Genomic DNA, 17,322 nt, shown 5'->3' with positions numbered 1-17,322 from the left:
CACAAGACTCTGAAAAGCTTGTTTTTTTTATTCTCCCAGGCAGCTCCCTGTATATGACAACATTCTTTAGTCTCTCCTGACCAGAAGCAATAAGTCTAATTCCTTTTGATATCCTCTCCAACTTTTTTGTATGCTCCCTCCTTAGAAATATCTTATCAACCAATCAAAAGAATAGAAAAGCCACCGACCCCCCAGTCTTGATTTGCTAACCATATAAACCAGTCAGGTTTGGGGGATTTTATTTTAATTATAGAAATGGTTCCATAAAAAGAAGCAGAATGCAGCAAGCCTTTGGTTTGTTTAATTCCAAGTGACACACATGCACCTTGTGTTTGCTTTCTTTCGTACGTCTTCCTATATTTTTCCAAAAAAATATTGTTGATTTGATTGACATGAAGTGAAGTTGAACTACTCTTTTTGTTTTTCATGACGTTTCACCAGTAAAGCAGAGGCTCTCTGATCTGTGTACAGTAACATATTTAAAGGGACACTGTACCCAAAATATTTCTTTCGTTATTCAGATTGAGCATGAAATTTTAAGCAACTTTCTAATTTACTCCTATTATCAATTTTTCTTCGTTCTCTTGCTATCATATAAAAAGAAGACATCTAAGCTTTTTTTTGGTTTCAGTACTCTGGACAGCACTTTTTTATTGGTGGATGAATTTATCCACCAATCAGCAAGGACAACCCAGGTTGTTCACAAAAAATTGGCCGGCATTTAAACTTACATTCTTGCATTTCAAATAAAGATACCAAGAGAATGAAGACAATTTGATAATAGGAGTAAATTAGAAAGTTGCTTAAAATTTCATGCTCTATCTGAATCATGAAAGAAAATTTTTGGGTACAGTGTCCCTTTAACTAACCCGTTGGCCTTGTAGTTGTGCTTTCATTATTTTGCATCAAAATTTCTAGACATTGTTACAATAAAATATAAATGTTTTCATATGTTTTTGGAACCCTACCATTATTCTTTTTTTTTAAGTAGAATATATGAAGATGATTAACATTGCTAACAAATTCAAATATCGCTTCCACTACAAAGTTAAATAGTTTCTCTTGAGAATGCCCCCTTGTTGACTAGACAAGACTGTCAATTTTGTTTGCCTGCCACATTAGGGGTTCCCCAGAGAGGTATGAGGGCTCAGGAAACACAGCAGCAGAGTAGGCAGCATAATTCACTGTGAATTGAGCAAAGAAGTCTAATTCTGATAAATGTTCGACCCCAAATGCATCCTACCTGTTATTACAACAGACATGCAGTATCTGTGCAGTAAATTAGTCAAACCCCAATAGAGCTTGGTGGGAGCTTATCTTCAAGTGGATAATTTGAGTGATGAGGGAGCTGTCTCCGTGACCAGCCTGAGTGATTTGTTTCATATTAAAGGGGATTTAAATGACTAGTTTCCTCTGCTCTAATTTGACACTGCTTGCGTTTGAGGTTATGCTAGTGTATTGTATTATTATTATTATTCTATTGACTTGATGGGGTACATATCTGTATTTTTATGATTAAAGGGAGCAAAACATTTCTATTAAACAAATGAAAGAACATAAGTTAAGCACATAAAGATTAATAATATTTTAAACAGTTAAATGCAGTTAGCAGGCGTTAGACACTCATTGGCTGAAAAATACAGTAGCTGCCAAACAGATATAGTGAAAATTCAAGAAGTTGGTTTATTCAACAAAGAAACATTTATTTAATAACAAATAAAAAAAAATATTTGTCATTTAAAACATTGATTTTTTTTACATTAAACAAATATCTACAAATATCTATTCCATGTCACATTAATTTAAAGTGATGGTAAACGTTCCCCTTTGTATAAACAGATCCAGTGTGTTAGCAATATTTTAGATGGAGTTTAATTCATCAGTTGCAATGAAGATGCTCTTTAACTTACTTTTTAATGTAATTCAAGTGCCTCACGATCCGGCTGCCCCCTTAAAAAATTAACAGTTTAAACTGTTCTCCAAAGTAATAAAAAAACTTGTGTAAGTGCCGTATGGCAAGAGTGCTGATTGGAGAAAAGTTGAAACCGTTAGCTCACAAAAAAAATACTTTTGAAGTGGGCAGCCAGAGCACGGGTATTTGAATTTCAGCATTATATTAAAAAGAAAGTTAAAGCATATCTTCATTACAACTAATGAATTAAACTCCATCTAAATTATTGCTAACTCTCCGGATCTGTTTATACAAAGGGGAAAGTTTGCCATCCCTTGGTGTTTTCTTAGCAAAATATATATATTGTAATTTAAATTTTTATTAACCATTTTAAAGTAGGTTTTCTGAAATTTCCTTTAGGTTTCATCAAGATTACCATATTTATTTAATGAAGGAAATGTTGACTGTTGATATATTTGGGGCTGGTTAATATAGACTCCTTACTGCAGGGGAAAAAAGTAAAAAGAATCTCAAATAGCAATCTATAGTTCTACACTATTGTTTGTACTGTTTTTGCTCATATAATGCAATTTGGCGACTTCTAAAAATCATGCTAACTTATTGCACTTCCAATTTTACGGCTAAATTGCAGATTATTTTCAGAATATTTTGGTTTATGGTGCATTTAACGGTGTTCTGGATGTCAATACATTTCTGCTTTAACTTATAGCCAAACACAGACTTTTACTGCCTGTGCTTTCAGCAAACTCTGACCACATGGAACATACAACACATTCAGATTTAATTATTTATTTTTTTTATTCCGCCAACAAATACTTCATCTGCACTGTTAGCTTAATGTAATGCTTTGTAATGATAACGTAAAAGTAACAATTTAAATGTATTACACACAGGGGCATATTTTACGTTTTCTGCTCAGTCACAACTTCAAGCAGCTCTTTGTTAAATTATACAGAATGCTCACAAACCATCTATGTGTTTACTGTGTGTCTGGACAAAACAAATGTTGAATCTGCCCCTTTGTCAGTAGTTTGCAGAAGCCAAGGATATGTCTCTAGAGTTATGGGTGTGGTTTGTTTCTGTTTGTTTTTAATGCAGAGCATCCGGATTGCACCCTGAGGATGAAGGATCAATTGGGGATTTGGGAAAATTAGAAATTTAAAAGGGTAAATATTATTTTTTTTTCTAAGATTCATGATTTTTAAGTTGATTGTGTAAACTTTTTTTTGTTTTATTTTTATCGTTTTGACTGTGAGTATACGTCCATTAGCATGAATCATCAATGATATTGATAATGATGACATTGCATTGTTACCAATGTTAGAGAAGCCTTAAAGTGTTGGTAAAGTTTCCAATCATATCCAGAATGGAAACAACATTTTAGATGCAGTTTAATTCATCAGTTGTAATGAAGATACGCTATAACTTTCTTTTTAATATATAGATGAAATTCTAATGCCCCGCACTCCGGCTATCTACTTCAAAAGTTTTTTTGTTGTTGTTTTTTTTTGGGGGGGGGGTTTGTGGGCTAACGGTTTTAACCCTGTTCTACTATCAGTGCTCTAGCTTAAAAACAAATTGTGTGAGTGCCGTATGGCTAGCGTGCCAATTGGACAACAGTTCAAACCGTTAGCTCACCAAAAAAAAATTACTTTTGAAGTGAGCAGCCAGAGCGCAGAGTATTCATTTTTATTTCTATATTAAAAAGTAAGTTATAGCATATCTTCATTACAACTGATGAAATAAGCTCCGTCTAACATGTTGTTTCTATTCCGGATATGAGTATATGAATTGGAAACTTTACCATCACTTTAACTAAGCTTATATATGCTGACTAATAGGGGAGTCAATGTATCTATACCAATTTAACATCGCAGCTAGTCAATGTTCCTGAGATGCTCCCCAATAAATTAGTGCACACCAGAATAGCACTAATATCCATATCTTCTTTTTCAAAGTTCTCTATGTATAAGGAACCATCACATATAAAACCTAATCTGAGTAAATGCTGCCCTGTCATAGGTCACACTGGGAATTTTGTGACTTTACATAAAACCAAATATATCCAGTATATTCACTTCCAGCCTTATTTTCTTTCTTAATTAAATATCAACTTGTGGTTATTTTTTGGGGTGCACCTCATTATACAACAGTATGTGTAGGATTTATTGGTATGTTATTTTCTTATTCAATTATTCTTTCTAAAAGAAAGACTTGATTGATACATGTGCTAAATCATTATTACACTAAGTGCCAGATTACTAGTAAAGCGCTATTTAGCACTTTCTCTAGCATGCTAACTGCACTAGAAGTAAAGGTTTTGCGTGCGTCGGGTTGCGCTTGTATTACAAGTTGAAAGTAAAAAGTTATCTCTCTCGCTAACACAATATGCGCAGAAACAGAACTTATTGCGTGCCCGATAACCTGTCCCCTGTAGAAGTCAATGGAGAAAAAAAGTGGGGAGAAAACCCACTCTCGCGCTAAAACCGAATGCATATTCTCAAGTGTGTTAGCCCAACACAAACATAGTAATGTTTCACATTCCAATGTTCTTCACATAGCAGAATATTTTCTGTTTATTCATAAATATATATTTCTATATACAGTATATATGATGGTATTTTGGTACATTATATATCTGTATATATAAAGATGATTTTATATATAGGTATAGATATATACAGATATATATAGGAATATCTATTTAAAAATATATATTTCCCTATGTACAGAACATTGGAATGTGAAATATTCACAGTAAATACATAGTTAAAACCTTTATTAAATATGAATTTTGCATAAATATGTTTTTACATGTTTTCATCTACTTGACAGCAAAGGGCTCCAATGCACTTATATATGTGTCTATATATTTGTACATATGTATTTATGTGTTTATATGTGTATATATGTCTGTAAATACATATATACATATAAATGCATAAATACATATGTGTGTGTGTGTGTGTGTGTATATATATATATATATATATTACACACATGTATATGTATGTATCTCTATGATAAAGCCCTTTGCCTGCTTTTTTCTTCTTCATATCTTTGAGCCTTTATAACTTTTGTGTGCAATATTGTTTTGGAATAATTTTTATTAGATGGTGTTATTATGAGTGAAACTGTAGTTTGTATTGTATTCTTGATATGTTTTGTGACACTTTTTTGTTTTATAAAACAGTTAACCAGAGCTCTGAGGTCGCGGTAATCATTCTTGCGTAAATCACGATTGCGCTCACTCGTTAGCATTTACTTTGAATTTGTAATACGTGCGCAAATTAAAGTGAAAGTCAATAATAGCGTTGTACAAATGCTAGGATTGACTATTGAAACAAATAAATGGGACTTTCATTCATGAAGTTTAAGATACTTCATGTAGAAAGCTTCTTTATTTTTTTCAATCAATCGCCGTTCTTAGCTGCTACAGCAGCCCACGGCTAAAAAATTGTTTGCTAAGAGGTGACGTTTTCACCTCTTAGCCAATAGCCGTGTGGTAAATCCGTCTCCCATGAAAAAAAAAAAAACATGTTTTCAAAAAATGCTTTGTTTGCTAGATATGGTATGTTCAATAAAACATCTATCTCCAGTAAACAAACATTAACACTTCCTATATTATTGTTACAAATTCTGTTTATAGATGGTGAATTGTTTTGCACTTTCGTGAGAAGCTCCACAAAATAACATAAGAATGGAGACCTGTTTTTCACTGGCAAGTTTTTGTGTTAATGAATATAGCTCATCGATTTATTTTTACTATTCCTTTCATGTAAAATGTTTAAACAGATTGCTATTGGTTATGTGACAATACACAGATTGATAAGGAAACATTCTCATTAATTAGAAGCTTGTGCATCATTAGGTTACAGCAGAATAATGGAACTGAAGCTCTCATTAGGTCTGGCAAATATTGGTCATGTGAAGAGTGGTGTACAGGATAGATGCAGCCTTTGGTAATGGTGTGAGCGTAAAGCCATGGTTTGCTGTTATTAATCAACTGCTCTGTGTGTTTACCCACTAAATTACTTGAATGTATTTTTTATAGATTTGATGTCCTATGTGGTCATATGCAACACAAAGCTTGTCCCCCTATGTTTCCCCATATTAGTTTTAACATTTTGCACTAAGAGCATCCTTCAATCTCTATTGACACAGTAATAATCAAATAAGGGAAACATACTATAAATTTAGTAAGCATTTCATTATTTGGGATCAGCAATGTTGAAGAATTTAGTCTGAGATAGAGAGAGTATACTCCCAAATACTACATTTCTTTGGCTATATTGCACTTTCCATTTGATTGATGTGGTATAGCAGGAAGTGACCTCAATTTTAAATTATGCAGCTTTTAAACTTGCATATGTTTTAAGCAGTTTATTGTTACAACTGGTGCTTTAAACTTAAAGGGACACTGAACCCAAATGTTTTCTTTCATGATTCAGATAGAGCATGCAATTTTAAGCAACTTTCTAATTTACTCATGTTATCAATTTTTCTTCATTCTCTTGCTATCTTTATTTGAAAAGCAAGAATGTAAGTTTAGAAGACGGCCCATTTTTGGTTCACAACCTCGGTTGTCCTTGTTGTCCATGGTGCTCAACCAAAAATTGGCTGGCTCCTTAGCTTAGATGCCTTCTTTTTCAAATAAAGATAGCAAGAGAAGGAAGAAAAATTGATAATAGGAGTAAATTAGAAAGTTGCTTAAAATTGCGGGCTCTATCTGAATCATGAAAGAAAAAAATTGGGTTTAGTGTCCCTTTAATGCATCACTTCCATGTTCTTTTAACTTATTTAAAAGGATATTGGACGCTAACATTAAAAGCAATGCATCTAATGGATTGCCTATTGTAAGAGAAGAGAAAAGAATGAAGATGCTTGTTTAATTTTTTTTCATCTGGAATAATTAGCTTGCTAATAATGCCGCATCCCAGCCAGCCCCTTGATTATTAATTTATAATTCTAAAGCAAAATAGCTAATTAGAGGCTGTATAGCTCAAGATGTTGTCTAGAATTAGCTGCTCATTTATAGTGGAACAATTTTTGTAAAGCCGTTCTAATGCACTAGCTATACAGACTAAAGTTATTTTTTAACAATGATAAAAAATTATATTTCTCCAACATAGGTGTGTCCGGTCCACGGCGTCATCCTTACTTGTGGGATATTCTCTTCCCCAACAGGAAATGGCAAAGAGCCCAGCAAAGCTGGTCACATGATCCCTCCCAGGCTCCGCCTACCCCAGTCATTCTCTTTGCCGTTGTACAGGCAACATCTCCACGGAGATGGCTTAGAGTTTTTTAGTGTTTAACTGTAGTTTTTATTATTCAATCAAGAGTTTGTTATTTTGAAATAGTGCTGGTATGTACTATTTACTCAGAAACAGAAAAGAGATGAAGATTTCTGTTTGTATGAGGAAAATGATTTTAGCAACCGTCACTAAAATCCATGGCTGTTCCACACAGGACTGTTGAGAGCAATTAACTTCAGTTGGGGGAACAGTGAGCAGTCTCTTGCTGCTTGAGGTATGACACATTCTAACAAGACGATGTAATGCTGGAAGCTGTCATTTTCCCTCTGGGATCCGGTAAGCCATGTTTATTACGATTGTAAATAAGGGCTTCAAAAAGGGCTTATTAAGACTGTAGACTTTTTTTGGGCTAAATCGATTGATTATTAACACATATTTAGCCTTGAGGAATCATTTTATCTGGGTATTTTGATATAATAATATCGGCAGGCACTGTTTTAGACACCTTATTCTTTAGGGGCTTTCCCAAAGCATAGGCAGAGCCTCATTTTCGCGCCGGTGTTGCGCACTTGTTTTTGAGAGGCATGGCATGCAGTCGCATGTGAGAGGAGCTCTGATACTTAGAAAAGACTTTCTGAAGGCGTCATTTGGTATCGTATTCCCCTTGGGGCTTGGTTGGGTCTCAGCAAAGCAGATACCAGGGACTGTAAAGGGGTTAAAGTTCAAAACGGCTCCGGTTCCGTTATTTTAAGGGTTAAAGCTCCCAAATTTGGTGTGCAATACTTTTAAGGCTTTAAGACACTGTGGTGAAAATTTGGTAAATTTTGAACAATTCCTTCATGTTTTTTCGCATTTGCAGTAATAAAGTGTGTTCAGTTTAAAATTTAAAGTGACAGTAACGGTTTTATTTTAAAACGTTTTTTGTACTTGTTATCAAGTTTATGCCTGTTTAACATGTCTGAACTACCAGATAGACTGTGTTCTGAATGTGGGGAAGCCAGAATTCCTATTCATTTAAATAAATGTGATTTATGTGACAATGACATTGATGCCCAAGATGATTCCTCAAGTGAGGGGAGTAAGCATGGTACTGCATCATTCCCTCCTTCGTCTACACGAGTCTTGCCCACTCAGGAGGCCCCTAGTACATCTAGCGCGCCAATACTCCTTACTATGCAACAATTAACGGCTGTAATGGATAATTCTGTCAAAAACATTTTAGCCAAAATGAACACTTATCAGCGTAAGCGCGACTGCTCTGTTTTAGATACTGAAGAGCATGACGACGCTGATATTAATATTTCTGAAGGGCCCCTAACTCAGTCTGATGGGGCCAGGGAGGTTTTGTCTGAGGGAGAAATTACTGATTCAGGGAACATTTCTCAACAAGCTGAACCTGATGTGATTGCATTTAAATTTAAGTTGGAACATCTCCGCATTCTGCTTAAGGAGGTATTATCCACTCTGGATGATTGTGACAAGTTGGTCATCCCAGAGAAACTATGTAAAATGGACAAGTTCCTAGAGGTGCCGGGGCTCCCAGAAGCTTTTCCTATACCCAAGCGGGTGGCGGACATTGTTAATAAAGAATGGGAAAGGCCCGGTATTCCTTTCGTCCCTCCCCCCATATTTAAAAAATTGTTTCCTATGGTCGACCCCAGAAAGGACTTATGGCAGACAGTCCCCAAGGTCGAGGGAGCGGTTTCCACTTTAAACAAACGCACCACTATACCCATAGAGGATAGTTGTGCTTTCAAAGATCCTATGGATAAAAAATTAGAAGGTTTGCTTAAAAAGATGTTTGTTCAGCAGGGTTACCTTCTACAACCAATTTCATGCATTGTCCCTGTCGCTACAGCCGCATGTTTCTGGTTCGATGAGCTGATAAAGGCGGTCGACAGTGATTCTCCTCCTTATGAGGAGATTATGGACAGAATCAATGCTCTCAAATTGGCTAATTCTTTCACCCTAGACGCCACTTTGCAATTGGCTAGGTTAGCGGCTAAGAATTCTGGGTTTGCTATTGTGGCGCGCAGGGCGCTTTGGTTGAAATCTTGGTCGGCTGATGCGTCTTCCAAGAACAAGCTACTTAACATTCCTTTCAAGGGGAAAACGCTGTTTGGCCCTGACTTGAAAGAGATTATCTCGGATATCACTGGGGGTAAGGGCCACGCCCTTCCTCAGGATCGGCCTTTCAAGGCAAAAAATAAACCTAATTTTCGTCCCTTTCGTAGAAACGGACCAGCCCAAAGTGCTACGTCCTCTAAGCAAGAGGGTAATACTTCTCAAGCCAAGCCAGCTTGGAGACCAATGCAAGGCTAGAACAAGGGAAAGCAGGCCAAGAAACCTGCCACTGCTACCAAGACAGCATGAAATGTTGGCCCCCGATCCGGGACCGGATCTGGTGGGGGGCAGACTCTCTCTCTTCGCTCAGGCTTGGGCAAGAGATGTTCTGGATCCTTGGGCGCTAGAAATAGTCTCCCAAGGTTATCTTCTGGAATTCAAGGGACTTCCCCCAAGGGGGAGGTTCCACAGGTCTCAGTTGTCTTCAGACCACATAAAAAGACAGGCATTCTTACATTGTGTAGAAGACCTGTTAAAAATGGGAGTGATTCATCCCGTTCCATTAAGAGAACAAGGGATGGGGTTCTACTCCAATCTGTTTATAGTTCCCAAAAAAGAGGGAACGTTCAGACCAATCTTAGATCTCAAGATCTTAAACAAGTTTTTCAAGGTTCCATCGTTCAAGATGGAAACCATTCGAACTATTCTTCCTTCCATCCAGGAAGGTCAATTCATGACCACGGTGGATTTAAAGGATGCGTATCTACATATTCCTATCCACAAGGAACATCATCGGTTCCTGAGGTTCGCATTCCTGGACAAACATTACCAGTTCGTGGCGCTTCCTTTCGGATTAGCCACTGCTCCAAGGATTTTCACAAAGGTACTAGGGTCCCTTCTAGCTGTGCTAAGACCAAGGGGCATTGCTGTAGTACCTTACTTGGACGACATTCTGATTCAAGCGTCGTCCCTTCCTCAAGCAAAGGCTCACACGGACATTGTCCTGGCCTTTCTCAGATCTCACGGATGGAAAGTGAACGTGGAAAAGAGTTCTCTATCTCCGTCAACAAGGGTTCCCTTCTTGGGAACAATAATAGACTCCTTAGAAATGAGGATTTTTCTGACAGAGGCCAGAAAAACAAAACTTCTAGACTCTTGTCGGATACTCCATTCCGTTCCTCTTCCTTCCATAGCTCAGTGCATGGAAGTGATCGGGTTGATGGTAGCGGCAATGGACATAGTTCCTTTTGCACGCATTCATCTAAGACCATTACAACTGTGCATGCTCAGTCAGTGGAATGGGGACTATACAGACTTGTCTCCGAAGATACAAGTAAATCAGAGGACCAGAGACTCACTCCGTTGGTGGCTGTCCCTGGACAACCTGTCACGAGGGATGACATTCCGCAGACCAGAGTGGGTCATTGTCACGACCGACGCCAGTCTGATGGGCTGGGGCGCGGTCTGGGGATCCCTGAAAGCTCAGGGTCTTTGGTCTCGGGAAGAATCTCTTCTACCGATAAATATTCTGGAACTGAGAGCGATATTCAATGCTCTCAAGGCTTGGCCTCAGCTAGCGAGGGCCAAGTTCATACGGTTTCAATCAGACAACATGACAACTGTTGCGTACATCAACCATCAGGGGGGAACAAGGAGTTCCCTGGCGATGGAAGAAGTGACCAAAATCATTCTATGGGCGGAGTCTCACTCCTGCCACCTGTCTGCTATCCACATCCCAGGAGTGGAAAATTGGGAAGCGGATTTTCTGAGTCGTCAGACATTGCATCCGGGGGAGTGGGAACTCCATCCGGAAATCTTTGCCCAAGTCACTCAGCTGTGGGGCATTCCAGACATGGATCTGATGGCCTCTCGTCAGAACTTCAAAGTTCCTTGCTACGGGTCCAGATCCAGGGATCCCAAGGCGGCTCTAGTGGATGCACTAGTAGCACCTTGGACCTTCAAACTAGCTTATGTGTTCCCGCCGTTTCCTCTCATCCCCAGGCTGGTAGCCAGGATCAATCAGGAGAGGGCGTCGGTGATCTTGATAGCTCCTGCGTGGCCACGCAGGACTTGGTACGCAGATCTGGTGAATATGTCATCGGCTCCTCCTTGGAAGCTACCTTTGAGACGAGACCTTCTTGTTCAGGGTCCGTTCGAACATCCGAATCTGGTTTCACTCCAGCTGACTGCTTGGAGATTGAACGCTTGATCTTATCGAAGCGAGGATTCTCAGATTCTGTTATCGATACTCTTGTTCAGGCCAGAAAGCCTGTAACTAGAAAGATTTACCACAAAATTTGGAAAAAATATATCTGTTGGTGTGAATCTAAAGGATTCCCTTGGGACAAGGTTAAGATTCCTAGGATTCTATCCTTCCTTCAAGAAGGATTGGAAAAAGGATTATCTGCAAGTTCCCTGAAGGGACAGATTTCTGCCTTGTCTGTGTTACTTCACAAAAAGCTGGCCGCTGTGCCAGATGTTCAAGCCTTTGTTCAGGCTCTGGTTAGAATTAAGCCTGTTTACAAACCTTTGACTCCTCCTTGGAGTCTCAATTTAGTTCTTTCAGTTCTTCAGGGGGTTCCGTTTGAACCCTTGCATTCCGTTGATATTAAGTTATTATCTTGGAAAGTTTTGTTTTTAGTTGCAATTTCTTCTGCTAGAAGAGTTTCAGAATTATCTGCTCTGCAGTGTTCTCCTCCTTATCTGGTGTTCCATGCAGATAAGGTGGTTTTACGTACTAAACCTGGTTTTCTTCCAAAAGTTGTTTCTAACAAAAACATTAACCAGGAGATTATCGTACCTTCTCTGTGTCCGAAACCAGTTTCAAAGAAGGAACGTTTGTTGCACAATTTGGATGTTGTTCGCGCTCTAAAATTCTATTTAGATGCTTCAAAGGATTTTAGACAAACATCTTCCTTGTTTGTTGTTTATTCTGGTAAAAGGAGAGGTCAAAAAGCAACTTCTACCTCTCTCTCTTTTTGGATTAAAAGCATCATCAGATTGGCTTACGAGACTGCCGGACGGCAGCCTCCCGAAAGAATCACAGCTCATTCCACTAGGGCTGTGGCTTCCACATGGGCCTTCAAGAACGAGGCTTCTGTTGATCAGATATGTAGGGCAGCGACTTGGTCTTCACTGCACACTTTTACCAAATTTTACAAGTTTGATACTTTTGCTTCTTCTGAGGCTATTTTTGGGAGAAAGGTTTTGCAAGCCGTGGTGCCTTCCATTTAGGTGACCTGATTTGCTCCCTCCCTTCATCCGTGTCCTAAAGCTTTGGTATTGGTTCCCACAAGTAAGGATGACGCCGTGGACCGGACACACCTATGTTGGAGAAAACAGAATTTATGTTTACCTGATAAATTACTTTCTCCAACGGTGTGTCCGGTCCACGGCCCGCCCTGGTTTTTTTTAATCAGGTCTGATAATTTATTTTCTTTAACTACAGTCACCACGGTACCATATGGTTTCTCCTATGCAAATATTCCTCCTTAACGTCGGTCGAATGACTGGGGTAGGCGGAGCCTGGGAGGGATCATGTGACCAGCTTTGCTGGGCTCTTTGCCATTTCCTGTTGGGGAAGAGAATATCCCACAAGTAAGGATGACGCCGTGGACCGGACACACCGTTGGAGAAAGTAATTTATCAGGTAAACATAAATTCTGTTTTTTGCATATCAGTCCTTTTTTCCCATCCACAATGGCTGTGATACTGGCAAGATACCATGGGGTGATACCATGTGAAGGATGGTTGGTAAATTAAGTGTGTGCTAAGAATTAGACACATCTACAGTAGATATAAAACGTCTACACAACCCAGTTAAAATGTCAGGTTTCTGTGATGTAAAAAAATGAGACAAAGATAAATCATTTCAGAATTTTTTCCACCTTTAATGTGACCTATAAGCTGTACAACTCAATTGCAAAACAAACTAAAATCTTTTAGGTGGAGGGAAGTAGAAATGAAAAACTAAAATAATATGGTTGCTTAAGTGTGCACACCCTTAAACTAATACTTGGCTGAAGCACCCTTTGATTTTATTACAGCACAGTCTTTTTGGGTATGAGTTTTTCAGCATGGCACATCTCGACTTGGCAAGATTTGCCCACTCTTCTTTGCAAAAATACTCCAAATCTGTCAGATTGTGAGGGCAACTCTTGTGCACAGCCCACTTAAGATCACTCCACAGCAGATTTTCAATTGGATTCAGGTCTGGGCTATGACTGGGCCATTCCAAAACTTTAATCTTCTTCTGATGAAGCCATTTCTTTGTTGATTTGGATGTATGCTTTGGGGCGTTGTCATGCTGAAAGATGAAGTTCCTCTTCATGTTCAGCTTTCTAGCAGAAGCCTGAAGGTTTTGTGGCAATATTGGCTGGTATTTGGAACTGTTCATAATTTCCTCTACCTTGACTAAGGCCCCAGTTCCAGCTGAAGAAAAACAGACCCAAAGCATGATGCTGCCATCAAAATGCTTCACTGTGGGTATGGTGTTCTTTTGGTTATATGCAGTGTTGTTTTTGCGACAAACATATCTTTTGGAATTAGGGCCAAAAAGTTTAATCTTGGTTTCATCAAACCAGAACAACTTTTGCGACATGCTTTTGGGAAACTTCAGATGTGTTTTTGCAAAATTTAGCTAGGCTTGGGTGTTTTTTTTCGTAAGAAAAGGCTTCCGTTTTTCCACTCTACCCCATAGCCCAGACATATGAAGAATACGGGCGATTGTTGTCACATGCACCACACAGCCAGTACTTGCCAGATATTCCTGCAGCTCCTTTAATGGTGCTGTAGGCCTCTTGGCAGCCTCCCAGACCAGTTTTCTTCTCGTCTTTTCATCAATTTTGGAGGAACGTCCAGTTCTTGGTAATGTCACTGTTGCACCATATTTTCTCCACTTGATGATGACTGTCTTCACTGTGTTCCATGGTATATCTAATGCCTTGGAAATTATTTTGTACCCTTCTCCTGACTGATACCTTTTAACAATGAGATCCCTCTGATGCTTTGGAAGCACTCTGTGAACCATGGCTTTTGCTGTAGGTTGCGACTAAAAAAATGTTATGAAAGACCTACTAGAAAAGTTGAACTTTATTTGGAGTTAATCAGACGCTTTTTAAATGATGGCAGGTGTGTACTGACTCATATTTAACATGATTTTGAATGTGATTGCTCATTTCTAAACACGGCTACATCCCCAGATATATGCAACCATATTATTTTATTTTTTTTATTTTTACTTCCCTCCACCTAGAAGTTTCAGTTTGTTTTTCAATCAAGTTGTACAGTTTATAGGTCACATTAAAGGTGGAAAAAGTTCTGAAATGATTTATCTTTGTCTAATTTTTTTACATCACAGAAACTTGACATTTTAACAGGGGTGTGTAGACTTTTTATATCCACTTTATGTTGAAGGTTACAGCTTAGAAAGGGCTTGGTAAAGTCTTAAAGTGTGGAGGAGGCAGCTACACATCAGCCTGTGCAGCATTTTGAAAGCAATGAAAGTTTTTCGGCTTCCAAGAGGACGGAGAATCATGTTTCCTAAGTGTACTAAAGAGAATAAGATTATTGTTAAGATGGTCCCAGACATCTACCACACTTTATCAGTACTGAAAAGAAAAAATGCAGCATTATTAATGGTTTAAATCAGTATTGCTTGCTCTGGATTCAGCTCCAATCTTCATCTATTTATGAAAGATATTAAGGCACATAAATGTGACCTACACACAAAAAGTAGCCAGGTCACAGGCTAAAGGAGAGTGATCAAGCAGACCAATCATTTTATTGTTTGAGAGTGTTATCACTAAATAAACCTGCTGGATATAAATTCTTATTCTATTTCCTAAAATTACATTCTTATTGTAACAATATCCTATGCAGTGCACATACAATAGCTGCATTTTTTATGTACCTAAAACATTTGCAAGGGGTTTTAAAGAGACCTAGTACTTATTTTTTTTATCATGTGTAAGAAATAGCAAGTTATACACATTAAAAATAGTTTTGTTGAAGTGAGTATAATGGGGCCGATTTATGAAAGTGTTAGCGGACATGATACGATGTAGGCATTTATCATTACACAAGCCGTTCTTGTGAACGGCTTGTGCAATGCCTCCCCCTGCAGATTCGCAGCTAATGGGCCGCTAGCAGGGGGTGTCAATCAGTCCGTTCGTACAGGATCGGCAGATTGATGTCCGCAGCCACAGAGGCAACGGACAAGTTATGGAGCAGCGGTCTTTAGACCACTGCTTCATAACTTCTGTTTCCGACACCTAATTTTACAGTAGTTAGTGAAGAGATTAGTTACTAAAATATATGACACACTGATTATACTATGTTGGTAAATAAAAGGAACTGTGTGCCAGAGGGATATAAAAGTGTTTAAAATGCACAGACAATTCAAATGCATGAACATGAAAAGCTGTCACTTGTTAGAAATAAACCATAAGCAGTATATTGCAAAAATGGGGCTAATCATTTTGAAATGGGTTGATGTTAATTTTAAATGTCTTTTTCTGTCCCTTGAATGCATGTACAAATATCCACACTGTTGAGACGAAACACATTACCATTAGCAAACTCATCCTACATATGCAATAACACTATTATTGAAGGAGCATTGCACTGTACAAGATTTCATAACACATTAGTAAAGCTTTGTAAACAATAGGCAGCAGATGAAATCAACCTTCCAAATAGAGCATGCAGCAGCTTTGAATACAATGAATTATTATCTGCTGCTTGCCTAAGTACCTTGTTCTGTAAAGAAACTTCAACAGTAAATGAAAAATAAAATTCATGTTTAATAATAATTATGATAATTATTATACATGTGCAGCATAAACTATCAAGATTATACATTTATGCATTTTAATTCAAGTAATAATTTACTAAAATCTTCAAAATATTTTGTATCTCACACTGCAACCTCTAGATTGCTATTTTTATGCACATTGCTGTCTGTCTGCTGCTAGTACCATTTTTATTTTACACTGTTGATTTCCTGTGCTTTAATTTCCCAGATCATGACTGACTTCTAAGCCTGAATGTTCCTATACAATAATAACTATAAATATGCTCACATCCTTAATTAAAGTCTTCCTCTCTTCGAGCCCCAATAGAAAACCATTACACGTATGCAGAGGGATAGAAATAAAATGAATGGATTCTCGCAACCTTTGACTTCCGGACTGTTATTTTTTATTTTTTTGCTTATGATATTGTGTTAAGTTATTAAACAAAACTGCAGTAGATTAAGAAGTGACTAGAGCTCTAGGAATCAATTCTGTTTCAACTGAGGTGGCATAATGGAAATCGACTTCTGTGAATGAACTCTTGTTACAAAGTTATGAGGAGCAGAGCTAATGCACTGCCATAAGTTCATCTTTATTATTGTGTTACACCTCAATCAATTGACAACATTGTTCCCCCCCCCATCCTCTCTTCCCTTTAAGCAGGCGATGGCACTTAATTGAATAAAAGTCAATGTAATTATATTAGCAGAAGTCAGCTCTGCTGCTGACAAAGGAAAAGGGACAGATTTTGTCTGTGCATTTTCACATGCCGTTTGGGCTGAGAGCAATTGAAGATTACTACACAGTCTAATTAGTTTTTATTTTTGCTGCTGTGAGTGAGAAAAGAGTAAAGGATACATCCCTTTCCCAATGCAGCAATCGCAGGCTGCTGGGTTTTCACAAGCCGTCTTCGGATAAGCATTTGTCCATCTGGGAATCTATGCGTCCTTTACACAAGTGTTAATTTATTCACTGATTCTGAGAGTTCCTTCCCCCGCTCAACTGAGACTTATTTCTGTCAGAAACAACCCAGGAAACTTTACATGCAGATGCGTAAAAGAGCAACCGCTAACTGTATTAGAATGGTCTGTAGCCAGCTATATTTTAAATGGACATAGTAACATTCTTTCTTTAGATTACGCTTAGATTGAAACTGACAATGAGACATGTTTAAAAAAAATAAAATAATAAACCAACAAGATGCAATGTGGGGAGAGATTTCATATAACAGAATAAAATCCTCTGCTCATGAGTACAAAGTCTAAATATAATGACTGTACACCGGTGAAGGGGCAAT

At 38.0% G+C, this 17,322-nt stretch overlaps 1 protein-coding gene across 4 annotated transcripts in view; it reads left to right on the top strand.

The window, feature by feature from the left end:
* Positions 1–17,322, top strand: part of BNC2 (basonuclin 2) — a 994,147-nt gene that overhangs the window by 964,481 nt on the left and 12,344 nt on the right. The gene's annotated exons all lie outside the window — the stretch shown is intronic.

The sequence above is a fragment of the Bombina bombina genome, chromosome 2 (assembly GCF_027579735.1).
Source record: "Bombina bombina isolate aBomBom1 chromosome 2, aBomBom1.pri, whole genome shotgun sequence".
Classification (NCBI taxonomy): domain Eukaryota; kingdom Metazoa; phylum Chordata; class Amphibia; order Anura; family Bombinatoridae; genus Bombina; species Bombina bombina.
The sequence above is the reverse complement of the archived record's forward strand: the minus strand, read 5'-3'. Positions and strand labels throughout refer to the sequence as shown.